Source organism: Haemaphysalis longicornis, unplaced genomic scaffold (assembly GCF_048455015.1).
Source record: "Haemaphysalis longicornis isolate Haplotype H1 unplaced genomic scaffold, Haemaphysalis longicornis Haplotype H1 scaffold_13, whole genome shotgun sequence".
Classification (NCBI taxonomy): Eukaryota; Metazoa; Arthropoda; class Arachnida; order Ixodida; family Ixodidae; genus Haemaphysalis; species Haemaphysalis longicornis.
In genome coordinates, this window is record NW_027526233.1 from 64,439,047 (window position 1) to 64,457,206 (window position 18,160).

The 18,160-nt window shown below is 49.7% G+C and overlaps 1 long non-coding RNA gene and 1 other non-coding gene across 2 annotated transcripts; one reads left to right on the plus strand and one right to left on the minus strand.

Annotated features, from left to right (window-relative positions):
- Positions 1-454: 454 nt before the first annotated feature.
- On the minus strand, positions 455-528 carry Trnat-agu (transfer RNA threonine (anticodon AGU)). Its single transcript has one exon. It is a non-coding gene; the product is annotated as a tRNA-Thr (tRNA).
- A 2,691-nt stretch (positions 529-3,219) lies between these two features.
- On the plus strand, positions 3,220-11,240 carry LOC144164080 (uncharacterized). Its single transcript, XR_013321039.1, has 3 exons — positions 3,220-3,450; positions 4,181-4,318; positions 10,865-11,240. It is a non-coding gene; the product is annotated as an uncharacterized LOC144164080 (long non-coding RNA).
- The last annotated feature ends 6,920 nt before the right edge of the window (positions 11,241-18,160 follow it).

The following is an 18,160-nucleotide window of genomic DNA, read 5'->3' on the forward strand; positions in this document are numbered from 1 at the left end:
CCAGTCAGCCGTGCATACTTGTTTCGCGGCCTGTTTGTCATCTTAACCCTCGAAAATGGAGAGGATAACATTTTGCCTATGAGTAAACATATTTCGCGATGACAACCTCAAGTGATGTTCTTTTAATAGTACCACGAATCACGTCTTCTAAGTACAATTATGACTTTCCACTGACTCAGCCTCGGCTACAAAATGTTTATTTTTGGCTCTTAATTTCGTGCTGCAGCCCAAACAAGCAGTTCGATGCGCTGAGGTCAATCGGAGTTCGCGTTGCAAGGGCAGAGGAAGCAGCCCGTGCCAACGAACTCCTGGAATTACGAGGCCACCCTAAAGACTCTTTAGTCTTTATAGAGTAAAGAGACTGGTATTGACTGCTATTAGTCGCCGTTGTTTTATTCTGCAGCCAGTACTAAGTGAAATGAAGGACAAAAAAGGAGCAATAAAAAAACACAGCAGGCACCGGTGAGATTCGAACTCACGATCTCCTGTTTACTAGACAGGCGCTTTAACCAACTAAGCCACGGCGCCGGCATTCTGCGGCGCAAAGGCGGTGGTGTCCAATCGGTCTATCCGTTTCGCACCGGTTCCGTCTGTACAAAGTTCCATTCGCGCCAGATTCGTCCAGGTATCGTCCAGAATACTAATAGCGTTGGCTTCCTGTATTGCCGGCTGCCTTCCTTCTGGTGCATATGTTTCCTTTCGCAAACAAATTAGTCCTTTTCCATTTTGTGAAGAGGGGTGACCTACGAAGCTGGACTGAGTCCACGGAGAGCCCTAGACAAAACAGGTTTGTTTCTTCTTTTAAATTGAGCATACTTCCCAGCCATTTAGCTGAATGAAACTTGGACGGAACCGATCGAGTTTCGTTCTAACGGGCAAGCATAGACCTGTCTGCTTCCTCCCGCGTCGGAGGCATCTTACTGTTCTATTTCCTCAGTAAGGGCATGAAACCAATACTGCACGTGCACGCCCCCACCCTCCCGCTTTCCCCCCATTCCCACCTGTGCACGCATAAACAGATTGATTGATTGGGAGTTTATTGCTCCGAACCTAAAACTGGGATGGCAGGCACGCCGTGCTCCGGATTAATTTCTGCCACCTGGGGATCTTTAACGTGCGCCAACATCTCGACAGACGGGCATTTTGGTACAGGCATAAACTGGCAACCACATATTTGCACTTGCTTAGAAGAGAAAGACATCGTCGAAGATATCGCTCTGTAAGCCCTTTTAAGTTAATTAAGTACTATTGGTTCCCGTCAGCGTTCTACTCGGGCAAATTGCTGTTCAACTGGGAAAGATTCGCAGCCTATCTACGGGCTGGAACTTGAGGTGGCAACGGTGGTGGCAGCGACTTTCCGTTGTTTCCGTGCCCATTCGTGCTGCTGTTCAGGCAGACGCTTCCCAAATTACAACTCTCCTTCCCCGAAGCGAATGACATACGTCCGCCTCATAGGTAGTTAGAACGTGGGCTTTATTCTAGTGGACAAACATGTGGCTGTCTGTTTTCCTCCCCGTCGTATGTAGCACACCAACTCAGACTCGAACCACTCGACTACGGAGCACAGCTGGCAGGGCGCATGGAGCCGTGAGACTTCCGCGTATAAATTTCATACCAGCACAACGTTAGCGACATGCAGCACACGCCCCTTCCTCCCACCCCCAACCCGTGCCCGCACAAACCGCAAACCGGTTATACGCAGGCGTGAAATACGCCGGCGAAAATGTCGCTCGGACAGCCGTTCGAGCTGACCAAGAATTATGGGCTCACACTGGCGTTTATACACGGCAAGTTGCACTTCAACGGGAAGGGATTCACAGCTACTCGGTGAGGCGGAACTAAATATGGCGACAGCGCTGGCTACCTATTCGGCGGTAGCAGCGTCTTTCGATCGTTTTTACGCCCCCTCTCGCTTATTTTTTCTCCGCAATCAGCCGGTTACGGCGCTACTGCTGTTGTCAGCCAATTTGGCAATTTGTGAAAGAGGCATCGGTTGTGGCGAGGAGGGGCCCAGGAGTGGCGGCGACTAAAGCGGCTTCACCGGAATGAAAACGGGGGCTGGGGATAGACCATGGTGTAAGAAAATATTTAGGTGTTGACTCCGCGCGCGACGGCGCGACCAGGTCTTGTTCACTGCTCCATGGGCTTCTCTGTAACGTCGCCAGAGTACGCCTCGCCACGGGTCCTGGCAGAATTTTTTAAAGTTTCATGCAACGGGAATGAGAAAGAAAAAGTTGCGCTGCTGTTTCATTTGTCATCAACAGCCCTCAAAAAGGCATGTCTGTCTGGTCGCCAAGATGCGGTGGCCGTAATAAAGGTGCTGTGGGATCGTTTGGTGGAGCGGTGTGTACAGTCGAGATCAATTTGAAGATGATCGTGGGAGCATCAGTCAGCAGGCCTTTCAACTTACACAGCGGCTGGTTTCACAACCTTTGCGATAAAGGTAGCGGTGCCTTCTTCCCCTCGTTGTATCTTGCATGATACAACGCTAATACCACCCGTAACATTGCCCTGCTGCTTATTTCTTTGCCACCAGAGCGATCACCTGCAAATTGACCTTGATTGTACGTGAAGTTTTTTTTTAATTGCAGTTTGGCAGAAGTACTGGCGACATCAATTAATTCTGGGATAGTTTCATTTTCACTCGCTGATACTACAGGAGTGTGCGGAACAGCAGCGAGAACGCAGCCATGCGACCCTATTGGTGGTGAGATCTTTGAGTGGCGCCCCCTGCCTCTGACGTCGGCTTAGGGATGCGCGCCGCTGTCGTCTGCTACACTCCGCTTGTGAGGGGCAACAGTGCGTGGGCTAGAAATCGCCCGCTTCGTTGCTGTAGTGCGTTAAAAAGCGTATTTCTAGTGACTCAGTTATTTTGCCAGCTTCTGACGCATGTGAATAATTTGAAGCTGTATCCCCACAAGTTTGCAGTGCACACGAGGAGATAGAGAACAACTTTCTTCAGAGTATCGGTCAGAAGATCATGTGTAACTGGTCCTTTCTTGCTTATTCGCGAGGATCAGCGATCAGAGCTTCTCGATAAGTATTCAAAATGCGTAGGCTTCCCTGTACTATTTTTGAGATGCTCCTATGAAGACTAAACAGTCTAATACTACGTACCAAGCAGCAGCCTCTACCTGCCCTTCAGGAGAGGAATTAACCAACCTTCTGGGCGGGTGAGGAGCATCGCTAGGTGGATGTGACGTCACGTTTGCTCGCAGCGTTCCCGCGCGGTATGTTTACATTTTTCCGAGTGCTGCCTACACGGCGTACGTGCCGTAGCGATTCAAGTAGTCGCGTTCGACTTATGCGGTCAACGCAAGAATTCATAAACTGGCGATGGTTGTCGCCCTGTCAGTCGTCGTTCAACAGCTCCAGCGTCTTCTGGCACTACAGCTTTGCAGTTATCTGTGGGCGTTCAACTGGTTCAACTGTCCACCATCGGCCGACCAGGTGAGTGTTTTTTGGCGGGTTTGCAATCAGTTGGCATATCTGCTACTGCAAAGCTTGCTTTCTGCTCGCGGCAGTTATATTAGCGACGTTTACGAAATTCTTAACGGCGCGTTCTCCCCGTCTTGCATTATTGTCGCTGTTTATGCTGCTCGTTCGCGTCTGTCGGCGATCGCGAGCTGTTGACGGTTTGTTGCACGGCGCGGAAACTCGCTCGCATTGCAAACCCGTCTCGCCCATGACGTTTCATTGTCTCTTTATAATGTGGCGTCATTAACATCACTTGTTTTCCTCGACGCTTTTTCTAGACAACGTGCCTTGTGCTAACCGATCTTAATATAATGTAACGAAAATGAACTTGCAGTACGATCTGTTGGTGAAGTTAGGAGCGTGACAGGTCCCTGTTGGCAAGGTTTTCGTGTGTGCGTGTGGTTCGTGAGGGCGTTGTAACACGCTACTTTAGCCTGTTGCACTCGTTGCTGCATCCAGCACTTTTGCTGTCAGGAGTGCCTGCCAAGGAAGGCTTACGTCGTTATGTGTTTTCATCTCATCAATCGGCGTTCAATAACCGATGGAAATTCAGCGGGAACGACCCGGATAACGCAGGGCGGGCAAGAGCACTGCTTGTGTGGTCTTCGCTTTCGTTTGCCCTTTTTTTAGTCATCCTAGATTGTTTATGTACTGCTGCCTCAACGGTGCTTCATTCCTCATGTTCCATTTATTTCTCTTGCAGCATCTCCTGACTGCAGTCACGGTGCCCCTAGCCTGCCTGCAGCACTCATCCTGCCATTCTAGTGGGAACTGCCATTCTAGTGCAGGCCACTTGTCACAACCAAACGGGTTCCCGACTTTTCCTGGCTTCTATTTGATGGTATACTTTAGATCCACCAGTGCGTTCTCACTCCGTGTACATTGCAAGCGAGGGTTTACAGTAACACGGTAGTTGATAGCCATGAAGACAGCAGCGTGTGTACTAAAAATCAAGTTTAGTTATTTATGCCGATGTCAAAAAACCAACCTGGTCTATGCATCCATTCCAGCCTGACATTTTCAAATACAAGTATTTCAGTAGCTAGTGAAACAATGAAGAGGTAGGGATAGCTCATGCACTGCTTAATTACTACCTTCATTTTTTTACTGTTGAAAATTTATGGATGATGCTATATGTACCACCTAGTGAAGTCCCACCAGAAATTGTTATATGCACTACCAATATAGCACAATCTATGAGGTGGGCTGGCGTGACCTTCGTGCAAACAGCACCGTACGTGGTTTCCGTCACGACAAAGTTTGCACTGTAGTCTTGGGCGTTTAATGGGTTGTGGCTGACCGCAGGGCCGTTTACAGTGCTTTCCAGCTTCCAGTGGAGGCAGGAACATAAATTACGTCATCGGCCAGGGCACAGTACATGGTGTTAGTCAACACCATATATATACCGTGCCTCGGATGGCCGCGTCATATATATATATATTTTAATTTTACTTTTGAGTTTTGTGTAAGCAAGGATGTATCTAGTGCCATTATGCTGTCTATCCTTGGTTTTTGTAAACACTAAGTAATATCGCACGGTAGCTTTATTCATCGTACTGAGATTTCTCAGGTGCCAGATTGCTCAGATCTCACATGGTTTCCTATGGCTGCAGGGATGTACAATGTCTTGGGTTCGATTCTTGGCTGCCGGGGCTGCATTGAATTTATAAAGCCAAAAAAAATAACCTTCTGTACACAATGTCTTGGTTTACGCTAAAGATCCTTGAGTGAGAGGTCTACCACACTGCCCTGTGCCTCATAGTGCGAAGTGACCTCAGTTTACTCGATTATGATGCAATTACTTAATGCCTTCTCATGTAAACTCTTGAGTGCAAACGGGAGAAGATGCACCTACCTCGCCTTGAGCTGTTAGACTAAGTTGCCTTTTTCGCACGACATCTAAGCTGTGTGAGAAAGCCATACAGGGCTAAGAATGTTGTAAGAAATGCCTCTTACGTGAGGCCGCTCATACATAATGTTTTAAAAAAAGCGTGTCACATTATTTTGCCGTAAGCTCTTTAAACGTTTTACACCCCTCCTACCGCCCTGCTTTTATTGTTAATAAAGGCACTTTGCATATGCAGACACAGGAAAATGAAGCAGAAAGACATAGATATTTTTTTCAGCTGCACAGTGTCGCAGGCTATGCACCTGACGCAATGCTGTTTGTTCATCACGGTTTGCACTGTGCTTTGAAACAGTTTGTTACCAAGGTCCAAAGATTCACTTGGCTATTTCATGTCAGGAATGATACAAAGGGATCATCTGTGGAAGCAATGCCCATCTTATTCTTGTCCTTTTGTAATTTATGAGAGCTGCTGCAGCCAAGCATTCTATGGTATATTTATGAACTAGAAAATACATGGAAAAGGCAGTCTCTAAGCTGGAGGGAAACTATCGAGTAGCATATGCATTTAGTTTAAATAGTGGCGTGTTGCCCAACTGCTGGGCAACCGCATTAAGTTTATGCCGTGCTTGTGATTTGCTCAAGTATGTGAACTAGTCTTAGGCATTTACGTGTTGATAAAAGAATTCTGTGCTATCTTCATTCATTCACTGCAACTCGTTTGTGCCCATGGGGAGCATTCGGAATATGACCCTTAGCATGATAAAAATCAGAATACGCTTTACTCAGTTGGACTCAAGATATACATACCTGATCAGGACACGTCTACTCCTGAATGCTTAGATACCTGATCACATAAAAATTGGCCAACTTAACAAGCTGCAGGAAAAGAACCAGCCCCATTCCTTCACCATAAAATAAAAAGAAGACAAGAAGAAACTATTTTACATTTGCAAAAGGTCCAGGCGAGGCTGTTGTTTCTTACGCTTTCAAGAATACATTAATACTCTTGTTGTTTTACAATATAAAGTGAATTTTCCTTACACTACTTAATCGACTTCAGTTGTTTTCCTTTCTGGGTGACCTATGAGACCAAAGGTGCAATGTAATTAACAGTATGGTCATGTTGGTTGTAAACATGATAGAAAAGGAGCACAAAAATATGCATGGCAAAACTCAAGACTTTTGTTGTGTTGTTTTTCATTTATAGTTAATTTTGTTTTGTCCTATGGCACAATGCAATTCTCGAAACCAGCTTTCCTCAGAAACCTATTGAGCACAATTTTTCATACTAGGCAACATTACATGCAATGGCTGCACAGCACTTTCTGCCTGAATATAAATGTGGCTAAAAAATGTCTTAGTTATTTTGAAGCAGGCAGTTTTCATTGCCAGTCAGACAAAATGGGGCCAGATGCCATCTGTGCAAAACCGCATGTGACCGCACCATGGGAGGAGGAGGACAAACATTTTATTGAGCCTTTAAAGGCCCCTTAGGGGACGTGGTGACCGGCGTACCGGTGTCCGCAGCAGCCCTCGCCGTCACCACCCGCTGGGTAGACAGGTCGAAGCTGCCCAGTGCCTCAGCCCAGTGCCCACCATCTGCTAAGAGAGGATAGGGGTTGTGGGGACAGTTCCAAAGAAGATGGTCCAGTGTTTCCACTGCTCCACATGCCGTGCAGTTGTTGGAGGGGTAGACGGAAGGATAAATACGGTGCAGGTGGTAGCGACATGAGAGGGTATGGGTTTGCACCAGTCGCCATAGCCGTTCTTCCCTGTTGGATAAATCCGGGTGTGCGGGGGAGAGCTGGCGGCGTGAGAGGCGGTAATGTGCCGTAATGTCTTGGAAGGTCAAGAGACTGTCCCAAGCTGATAGGGCTCCGTGAAAGGGTTCGAGGCTAGGGCCTGCTTGGACGGTATGCTCTCGAGCGGCCCTATGTGCTGCCTCATTTCCCCCCATGCCCATGTGGGCCGGAGTCCAGATCAGCTTTATTTGTATGGTAGGAGGATTTTTGAAGAGAATTTTGAGCGCCAGGGGCGAGATCATGCCTCTGGCGTAATTTCGAATGGCCGTTTTCAAATCCGAGATGACAGTGATAGGGGGCGGCCTATGTGTAAGGGCTAGCGCGATAGGTGACCGGTAAAAAGTGCAAAGGCTCATGGGTACGTTGTCTGCTCCAGCCACTTTCGGTTCGAGATCTCGCCTGGCCTCCCGTACGCCGGCGGCTTTCACGCGCGTGTGTGCGTGTTGTTTATTTGTCACAGAGTGCTAACCTTTCAGAGAAGCCCCTAGTAGAATTCATTGTTGTTACACATTGAATGTGTGATGCATGAGCGGTTTTTTTTTCAGTGGAAACAGATAAACAACAAGCACAAGCGCGCGTGAAAGCCGTCGGCATATGGGAGGCCAGGAGAGCTCTCGAACCGGAAGGAACAGAACTCCGCGGGAGCTGACAATGCACCCATGAGCATTTTCACTTTTTACCGATCATCTATTGCCGCCTCTTCCGCCCCAGCGGTCAGTTGGTGCGGTCTGTTAGGGATTTAAGAGGAGGAGTGTTGGGATGGTTGATTACTACTGCGACAGCGTATGCATCCTGCCATCGATAGCAAGCTGCGTCCACGTAAACCGTAGTGGGGTGGACGGGGTATTTCTCTGTAAGTGCTTGTGCTCGTAGTTCCCTAGGCTGCTTGTTGAAAACAGGGTGATATTGCGCGGTAGAGGGTGGATAGTGAGGGAGCCATGAATGTCGGCTGGTACTGGGAGCCTGTCATCACAGAGGATAGGGGCTTTAAGGTTAAGAGTAACAAGGAGAGTGTGACCGGTGGGGGTGGATGAGAGCCTATTTAGCTGACCGATAAGGTGGGCTTCAATGAGTTCCTCCGCAGTATTGTAAATGCCGAGTTTCTCGAGTCTGGCAGTGGTAGTGCTCTGAGGGATTTGTAGCGCCGTTTTTTAGGTATTTCGAATGAGGCAGTTGACTTTAGAGAGTTCGGTACGCGAGGGCAAGAGATACGGGAGGGAGTAAGTGAGAAGGCAGAGCCCAAATGCCTGTATCAGCCGGATACGCTCCGTTTCTTTGAGCCCCTTGTTGCGGGCAGCAATCCTGCGGATGAGGGCGATCGTCTGATTCACCTGAGAATTCAGCTGTGCTAGGTACTTAATGTTTGCGAAATTGCGCTGTATGCAGAGCCCAAGTATTTTCAGGACTTCCACTTGGCGAACATCCCTACCATCAATGCGGACCTCAATGGTGGGTGTCTGGGCCGGGTTGCCGGTTGATTTGGCGGGGTGGATTAAAAGCTCAGATTTTTCAGGTGAGCATCCAAGCCCAACTTGCGCGGCGGCGGTAACTAAGTCAGCTCCCTGTTAGAGAACCTCCTCGATTTGAAAGTCGCTGCCTCTGGTGGTCCACAGCGTAATATTATCGGCGTATATGCTGTAGAGTAAGCGAGGGATCGCGGCGAGCTTACTGGGAAGGTGGATTAGGGCAATCTTAAATAGGAGTGGGGATAATACTGCACCTTGAGGCGTGCCAATGGTTGGGAAATGGATAGTGTCGGATTGTAGGTCACCGAGCTGAATAACAGCCGTGCGGTTCGAAAGGAAGTTACGGATATAGTTGTATGTGCGGCGACACGGAGTGAAAGTGGCAACGTTACACAAAATAGCCTGGTGTGATACGCGATCAAAGCTTTCTAAAGATCAAGTGCCAAAATGGCTCAATTATCTACCTTTGAAGGGGCAGCGATAATTCCGTGTTTTAATTGCAGGAGTACATCTTCGGTTTCCGCACCATGGGAAGTGTTGTCCAGTTTTTTGCAAATCGCTTGTTAGCCCTACGGGAACCGCAGCACGTGTAGTGACTGCCATAATCTTTGTCTCAGCCTTATAAATTGACGTGAACCTTTTTCCTCCTTACTTAAAACAGATTTCCTTTTTTGTTGTTTGATCCTGTTTACAGCAAGCCCTTTTTTGTAGAGAAAAGGAACTGCCACCTGAAGAAAACCACCTCTGCTTCAAAAATGCACTGATCAAGATTAGTATCATACTACAATGAGAACATATAAATGTTAAAATGTAAACAATTACCCATATACACAAATAACTAATGAAGTGTGCCACTGCACAAATTGGTTTTCAATACATAAACAAAGGAGTGCTTCAAAGAGAAAGGACAAGACAAAGGGCAGGGGTGTTTTCTGGTCTGCTTCACTACAACCTAAAATGATGCTTTGGCTCTCGGTAAGGTTAAGTACACTATTTATATGGTACTAGGAAGTGTCCAAGCAGCATTTCTGACTCGCCCCGTCTTTCTACGAGCATTACTGACAGTTTCTCTCTTGTTGATCGAAGAAAGGAGTGAAATGCGCTGAAAGCATCAAATCTGCATTCGCACCGTTCAGTTGCATGGTCTGGCTCATTAACAAGGAACCACACGACAAATAGACGTGCTCACACGTCAGCTCAGAGTTGCGTATCGAGAAATTCTGGGCGAGCTAGAGAAGCTTGCCAGGTCTTGCACTTAAACATCAGTAAAGCATGCATTATGCGACAAACCAACGACGACAGAAATAGCTACCTTCATACTGGGCAAGTGTTCGAACCACTGTGGCGTGTTAACACCGCGATCAGAAAGTTGCCACGCCAGTTTGACAGCCCTGGCGCGAATCGTGTGTGTCAGTCCGGCCCACAATTGAAGACTTCCGCGTTATTACTGTGATTTGTGGCAGCCAGATTGGTGGGATCGACCCATGGATGATCGGTCAGAAGCAGTGACAAGCAGCCATTTTGACCCTCCGAACGCTTGAAAGTACGTGTAAACATATAAAAAAGTGTTGCTGACTGCAGCTAGATAATGCTATATCGGTGGTGGGTATAGCACTTCATAGATTGTATTCACTGGTGTGGCCCACAAGTGGGCGACCCTGTGTGTGCGCCGCCATGTATGTGCCGCAGCATCTGTGATACGTCGGACTCCATGAGATTGCGGTAATGGACCTTTTTCTATTAGCGATCTGCACATGCGCGGGCTGGTAATCCGCCATTCTGGACAGTCGTCTCGGGCAAAACAAAGAAAAAGGTGCCCCCTCCACTTGTTGCTGGGGTAGCAGCTATGCTTTCTAGTGATGCACGTTTTTATTTCTTCTTTTTCGACAGCATGTGGTGAGTTGTGCGTGCACACAAAGGATTTCAAAGGAAAGGAGTGAAGACTTGAGGTTGACCACGGTACGAGCACATGGCTACCAGCAAGGGGGTGAGCAGTGCAAGCATGGCACAACTCGGGAGATGGCATCACGTGCACTGGCTTCATTTAATATAAATATATAATATAACTATAAATTGGCGTGTCACTGTTGGTGTATCAGCTGAATCACTGTTCCAGAGGAGGCTGGAACAACTGCGCTATTGGCTCCGCTTGTTCCCAGGCTTGGGTTGCGACATCAGTGTCCTGACAGCACCACACCTAGCTTGCTCTTTGCTCCGCCTCCTTTCCATCTTGAGGTTCGTGCTTAAATACTCTCATCATGTCTTTGCAGCACCTGCTGACTGGGCTCTAGCCTGTGCCTGCTGGTGAAGAGAAGCTTGCTGTGAGACGAGGGTCTTGACGAGCACGTAACTCCTGTTGTTAAAGTGAAGCTTTCAGGACCTCACTGATTGCATTCAATGTGGCTACATAATGCACTGCAGGAAAGCTAACTTTACACAGTGATTTTCACAAAGCGATGAGGATGATAAGCAAAAGCACATGCACCTCAAGAAAAAACGCTTTCCATGGTCATAATGGAACCAGTGTCCCTTGCATTATGAAACCATTGTCTGTCAGACTGCGCCCTTCTGATACGGTCGAAGCAGTTTAGATTTTGGACTTTGACTCAAGTTGCAAGATGGAGAGAGAGAGAGAATAAACTTTAATTAAATGCGTAAAATGCTTCAGAGAGGTGTCCTCATTCCAGGGTGCCTTGAGCTCAAGCCGCGTTGACAGTCCTTTTGATCAGGCGCAGCTGACCTTCGAGGCCGGAGCTGGCCAGAAACTTCGAGTTAGAAAGGAACATCAGTTTTTGATCAAAAACTTTATTTTTACAGTTATGATGATAAGAATCGGGGGATGCATGTGGTTTTTCATTGAAACTTTAGATATGAAATTTGTTTCTGTGTAATACGACTCTATTCACATTTATTTGGATTTTTATGTTTGATTTTACGACAGCCTTTATAAAAAAACTGCTGGAGGGGCGCAGCTGAATAAAGTACCAGTTAACTGTGCACAAGTTAAGGAGTGCAATAATACTAGCATTATCATTCTATCTGGTCTGTAGCAGAAGTTACAGCCATGTGAAGTTTGGGCCTAGAAAATGGGAACCAGGAAAACTGGTCTTGCCGTCCAGGCCCAAACTTCAAACAGCTGTCACTTCTGCTACAGACCATATATAATGATAATGTTAGTCTTATGGCAGTCAGTCCTTGATTTGTGCACAGTTCACCGGTACCTTGTTCAGCTGCATCCCTCAAGCAGTTTTTTTACAAAGGCTGTCAAAAAATCAAACATAAAAGCCAAATAAAGTTTAATGTAGTTGGTTTACACAGAAACAAACTTCATATCTACAATTTCAATGAAAAACCACATGCATCACCCAATTTGTATCGTCCTAACTGTAAAAACCATGTTTTTTTTTTAAGACCAGGTGCCCACTTAGAAAAAAAGAATTTGAGTTTTTTGGTAGACAGCCCGGTAAAAGACCTCCCAAAAGCAAAGATTGTGGTGTGTTTCCACCATACTACTCTAGGGTGCTGGTGGCAACTGCCCTGGATGAACTGCTTTTAAACTTTATTTCAGGAAATGAGTGAAGATCAATCCCCTTTTACGGTGGGGTGCTACATGAATGGTTCATTTTTAGCCACTAGATTCAAATGTCATGTCTTCATCCTCTCTCTAAGGGGTTTTGGCACCTCCCCCTAAGGGTGATTGACCTTGACTTGTGACAGCCACGCAGCACTTTTTTCATTTGTAACATCATGGCAATTCGCAGTCCCACTTCCAGTTTGTTTCCTCCTACTGTGTACTGTGGAGTACAGACTACTGGGTGGTAGTAGTGTCGCCAGCAAGCAGTCCTGTAGCTCCCACGTTGCTGTTCATCTATACCATCCAGCCACACGCCTGGTTGATAAGAAAGTACAGTGGCTACTAAGACTCCCAACCCTTAATTTTGTCCATTTGCCGTATTCTTCGTCTCTGTTCAGCTGCGTGGGAAGGTTCAGCCGCAGCTGCTGTGCTCTTCTATTGCTCAGTCTCCTATCCAGAGAGTTCCTCTCCACAGTTATGTGCAAATCTGTGGTTGTCAGTTTCATCATTGCTCTCTGTTACTTGTTCTGTCATGTGTTCATTAGTTGCTGTAATTAATTGCAAGGGAAAAAAACGTGCACGCTTTTGTCTTACGACAATAATGGCTTTTTTTTAACGTTTCTTGAACTGTTAAAAAAAAACACCCGGGGGCCTCTTGCTAGTGCATCAGACCCCCTTAGAAGTAGCGATTAGTTAAAGTTCACAACGGGTATGGGTCGGAAATAGCAAGGGAAAAATAGTGGGTCGGTATATGTAATGCAGGAGTGTGTCCCACACTGCCTCCGCTAAATTAGGTGGGTAGGAGGGACGCAAGAGATCACTTAAGGAATTTGGTTGTAAGTTAGTGGGAAGGGTGTCTAGGAGAAATTGTCTTTCAGTTTAACGCAGTTTTCTCGCGAGGGATTTCTTGCTAGATTGTCATCTGAGCTTGGACGTTGCCTGTTTCAGCTATCACTTACTTGCATGCTGTTTGGACTTTTGGTTGCAGTGGCTTTGAAACTTCGCCGCTTGATTTTGCTCGACGAAAGCTTCGCGTTTCAAACTGTCGTAGTCATTAGAATGTGAGGTGCACCATTTTTGTCTAATTTTGGATCTCGATGCACCGCTATCCAGATTCAAACTACTTCGACCTTGTTTCAATGGTGTCACGGAATAGATGTTGGTTTCACACCACGAGGGTCCTGATTTGTTTCTGACTGCAGGAAGCGTTTTTTTTCTGCACTTCTTTACCCACGATCATTATCATTGTCAGAGAAAGTTGGCTTTTCTGTAATGCCTTTTTGGCATGTCGTATTCCACTGGTGAGACATAGAAAGTTTTGCTTTAAAATCAGGGTCTTCAAGCACTTTTGGTCCAGTGAGTAGCAACCTACACGTATTTGTAACCATACAATACTGAGTTAGCACCCTTCGATCCTTCCTGTCTTGTGCCAGCAGTCTCGTCATCCAACACATGAAAGTGCCCTCGACTTTTGCCCGCACTTTTCACTTATCGCTGACCCAATAACGTTTGTTGATTTCCAGTGTTGCGCATGTCACATTTTCATTCAGGGTCACCTTGGGGCAGATAAGCGCCTGCTTGTATTTTTATCAAGTGGTTTTAGCCACGGCGCATACTTCGCACTCTTGTGTGAGCAGCATTATGGTGCCTTGTTGCTTGTCCAGCAAGTGATGTGATGCCATGTCAATAAACATTCTTCAGTGTTTGTGATGACTTTGGTGTTTCCTTGGCTTCACTTTCATATAGTGAGAGTTGCTATCCATCAAGAAGCATACACTTACAAATGCTAGGTATTCTTATTTTTTCTTAGGAAGACATTTACAAAGTTTCGTTGGCAACACAGCATGACATCAAAACAAATAAAACCAACTAAAATGGCAAATGTGGCATGTTTTTAAAATTTATAAACTGGAAAAACAACACAGCACGAGAGAGAGAGCACGAAAAGTGACAGCACTGCCTGTTGGTACCATTCTGTTGTTTTCGTGCTAAATATTTTCAAATAAATAAATATGCAAGGAATGCAGTTGAAGTAGGGTAACTTTTTATTTGAGCTTGTCTCTTGGACATACAAGTACATTTCTTGAATCGATTGCTGGATGCAATTTTCGATATTAGGCAAGCACTGGATTCTCAAATGGACACAACAGACGTTTGTTCAATTCTTATTTGCAATTGCATTGTGCAGTTTAACCCGTACAAAACATTTCGCCAAAGTCCAAAGCATTGGTTTAGGTAGAACAAAAAAAATGCCTGTGTGCCAAGATTTCGAAGCATGTCAAAGATTTATAGGTGGCCTGACTTAACCTATAGCCCTACACTGCAGTTACCCTTGTGGAAAGGGTAGTGGCGGGAACCCGCTCTCACCGGCGCGGGTCAGGTAGGGGCGATCGCTCCTCGCCCGGAGGCGACGTCGTCTCCGCCACGTCACGCACCACGTGAGTCCAGCTGGCCCAATGGGGCGCGGGGAGAACGCGGTGACGTCACGAGCCGTACGGCCGGGCGGGAAGAAGGACGGCGCGCGCACCGGAGACAGTCTAGCCCGGGACAGCGACACGATCGCTGGCCAGGTAATTTCCTCTTCCCTTTTCGCAGGCGAAGCAGCAAGCGGGCGCGGCCATCTCGAGCTGAACGGCTCCGGCCGCCGCCATCGGAGCAAGAAGCAGGGGGACCGGGGGTTCGAGGAATAAACCCCGCCATTGCTTGTGTTGGACGGTTGCATTTGTGTTGTCTGCCCCTCACGCCGGCCCGTATACACGGTCGCCGCGTGCGGTGGACCGTCCAAGTCACACCCACGCCACATTTTGGCGCCCAACGTGGGGCGGACCATTCGTCGTGGCAAAGAAAGTCTCGCAGCTTAATTACGTGCTTCGAGAGGCCGAAACCGGTCGTATCACTCGGCCGATTCATGTGGGGGAGCTCAAGCCGTACTTCCAAAGGGAAGAAACGGCAGGCAGCACCGAGGAAGCGCAGGAGCAGAACCCGGCGAAAGCGCCCCCCCCGAACGCGGCAGGCTCTCATCGCTACAACACCCGACAGGGACGGCGAAATCGCCCGCGGCGGTCGAGCGGCATGCGGGCGGCTGGGGAAAAAGGGAGGAGCCTGCAACGTCAGCCGCCCAATCGCGGGCCAAGGGACTCCCTGGCGGCGAACACGTCCCAAGCAAGGCGAGAAGCGGCCGGCGCGCAACCCGCGGGACCAGTCTCACAGCGGCTACCGAACCGACATGGAGAACTGCCCACCGCCACCACCACCCAGCAGCAGCAGCGGCAGCACGGGCGGACGGGGGCCCCGGAGAAGGACCCGGTTCAACTTCGGCCAGCATCGCCGGGACGCGCGCTACCGGCCGTGGGACGAGCGGATGGAGAGGCCCGGCCGCGGCGGAGGCGCCCCAACGGCCACATACGACGGCGTGGTGCCACGTGCGGCCGAAGCGGCACGACCAGGGGCGCCGTCGTGCGCGCCGCGGCCTAACTGGGCGAACCGCGGCGGCCCATCACCCTCCACGTGCCCCGCGCAGCAACCACGGGTCCAGCCGCTGCGGGACCACAACTTCCGCGGCCCGGTGCCAGCCGCTCGACACCAGCCGGCCCCGGGGGGCAGCGGGGAGCCCCGCAAAAAGCGCAGCGTGGCCACGTGGGTGGTCCAGGAGGGAAATAGCCCCCCACGTGGCTACTGCAGCTCGGCTCCCTGGAAGGCCCAGCTGCGGATCGAGCCGAGCCTGCCCCTGGAGCTCGTCCCCGGGGTCTTCCGGGGCCACACGCCGCGGGACTACCTGGCCCGCTTCCCCGACGGCGTCGTGGCTTCGGACCCGCTGGCCACTTACTGCCCCGACTGCGGCGTGCTGCTGGTGTCGGAGGCGAAGCACCGGGCCCTCACGGGGCACGGGCCGGACCTGGACCACGGAGACGACGGTACCAGCGTGGCGGCCGTGCGGGCCCGGATGCTGCGGGACCCCGCGTACCGGGCCGCCATTTTGGCCCCACCGGCGGGCAGCAGCGACGCGGCCGGACCGGGCGGGCCCATCCAGGAGGGAGGCGTGCCAGCGGGCCGACGGGGCCGTTCACCGGTGGCCCCTCCGGCCAGGCCTAACCCCGAGGCACTGAGGCTGTGGGAGGGGTCACCATCTTGCGAGGCGGCCGTCCTGCAGCCGGCCCCTGCCCAGCATGAGGAGGCAAACGCCTCCAGCGAGGGGGAACCAGACATGCTGGACCTGGAGTGCGGGGAGCACGACGAGCACGCAGTCCGCCTCCAGAAGCTCTTGGAGGAGCTGGAGGCGGAATAAAAGGTAGGCGAAACCGCTTAGCCTAAGGTGGTTAGAATGCTAGCCATCTTGGAGTCGGACACCATCTTGAAACCGGGGTGGTGGCAGTCTTAAGGGAGGAGGAGTGTGGAAAGGGTAGTGGCGGGAACCCGCTCTCACCGGCGCGGGTCAGGTAGGGGCGATCGCTCCTCGCCCGGAGGCGACGTCGTCTCCGCCACGTCACGCACCACGTGAGTCCAGCCGGCCCAGTGGGGCGCGGGGAGAACGCGGTGACGTCACGAGCCGTACGGCCGGGCGGGAAGAAGGACGGCGCGCGCACCGGAGACAGTCTAGCCCGGGACAGCGACACGATCGCCGGCCAGGTAATTTCCTCTTCCCTTTTCGCAGGCGAAGCAGCAAGCGGGCGCGGCCATCTCGAGCTGAACGGCTCCGGCCGCCGCCATCTGAGCAAGAAGCAGGGGGACCGGGGGTTCGAGGAATAAACCCCGCCATTGCTTGTGTTGGACGGTTGCATTTGTGTTGTCTGCCCCTCACGCCGGCCCGTATACACGGTCGCCGCGTGCGGTGGACCGTCCAAGTCACACCCACGCCACACCCTTCATAGCTGGCCCAAGTTATGCTGAGCTTTTCCTCGTGAAACCTAAAAAGTTGAATTTTGATGTTTACAGCTACGCTGTGCAATGTATAAGCCTAGCATAATTTACTCTTCAGTATTTTTACTCTATCCAGGTGTGATGCAGGTTGTTTTTGTAAATGAGGAGGTTAAAATTTACCGGGCGGACAAGAGTAGAGACGATTTGGCTACGGACAAGGACCAAATTATATTGACGGGACAAATTACAAAATAACGTGCACAAATGAACATCCAGGTAATCTAATGACAACAGTCCTATGATAACAAAGTTTCTGCGAGAAGACCCACTCCAAATTGTTCGCGCTCACGTGTAGGTCCCAGTTGGTGAGTTGACTCAGTGCGCAGGGCTCGGTGCGCTGGGCTAGGTGCCCTTGTCGATGCCGGTGATGTGCCGGTGCCGGTGTCGGTGTCAGGCCGATGAACAAAACGTTGTATTCGGCCCGGGTGTTCCGTGGACAGTGTCGACTGGAAGAGACCACCTGTTGCTCGGTGTGAAGATCTCCTGAGCGTTGACGCCCAGCTGAGAGCTTCCCGGAGGAATGTGCGGCTCCGTGACGAAGACCCCCTAGGCGTTCTCGCCCAGCCGAGAGCTTCTGGAACCCCTGCTTCCTGCCTCCGGCGCTAGCCACCTCTTCTTCCTCCTCCTCTTTGCCTCTCGCGCCCTGCTTCCGCCTCCGCACACACCTCGTCTTCCTCGCTTCGACCCGCCAACCCCTGTCCGATGAGCAGCGCCTCCTCACAATTGCCCCCATCGAAAGAAGTGTTTTCGGGAAGAAACACTTCCGGTGAAAAGTCCGTCGATGGTCACGGTGGGAAGTCCAGTTCGCTTACACGCAAGGCACCACGTATCACCACTACCACCAGAACACTTTCAGGTCATATAGTAACACTTCCAAAACACTGCATAAGAATGAATCCAAACAAGCCACAATCAAACTCATATACAAATACTTATAATACAACAAACTGCATCTCCTAAGTCACGGCTTACACAAACCACCCAAAATAAGTAGTGACTAATAGTACCACAATTATTCTAACCAAACTAAGAAGTCCCAGACGTTTTAAACAATACCAAACAATAATTAAACTAC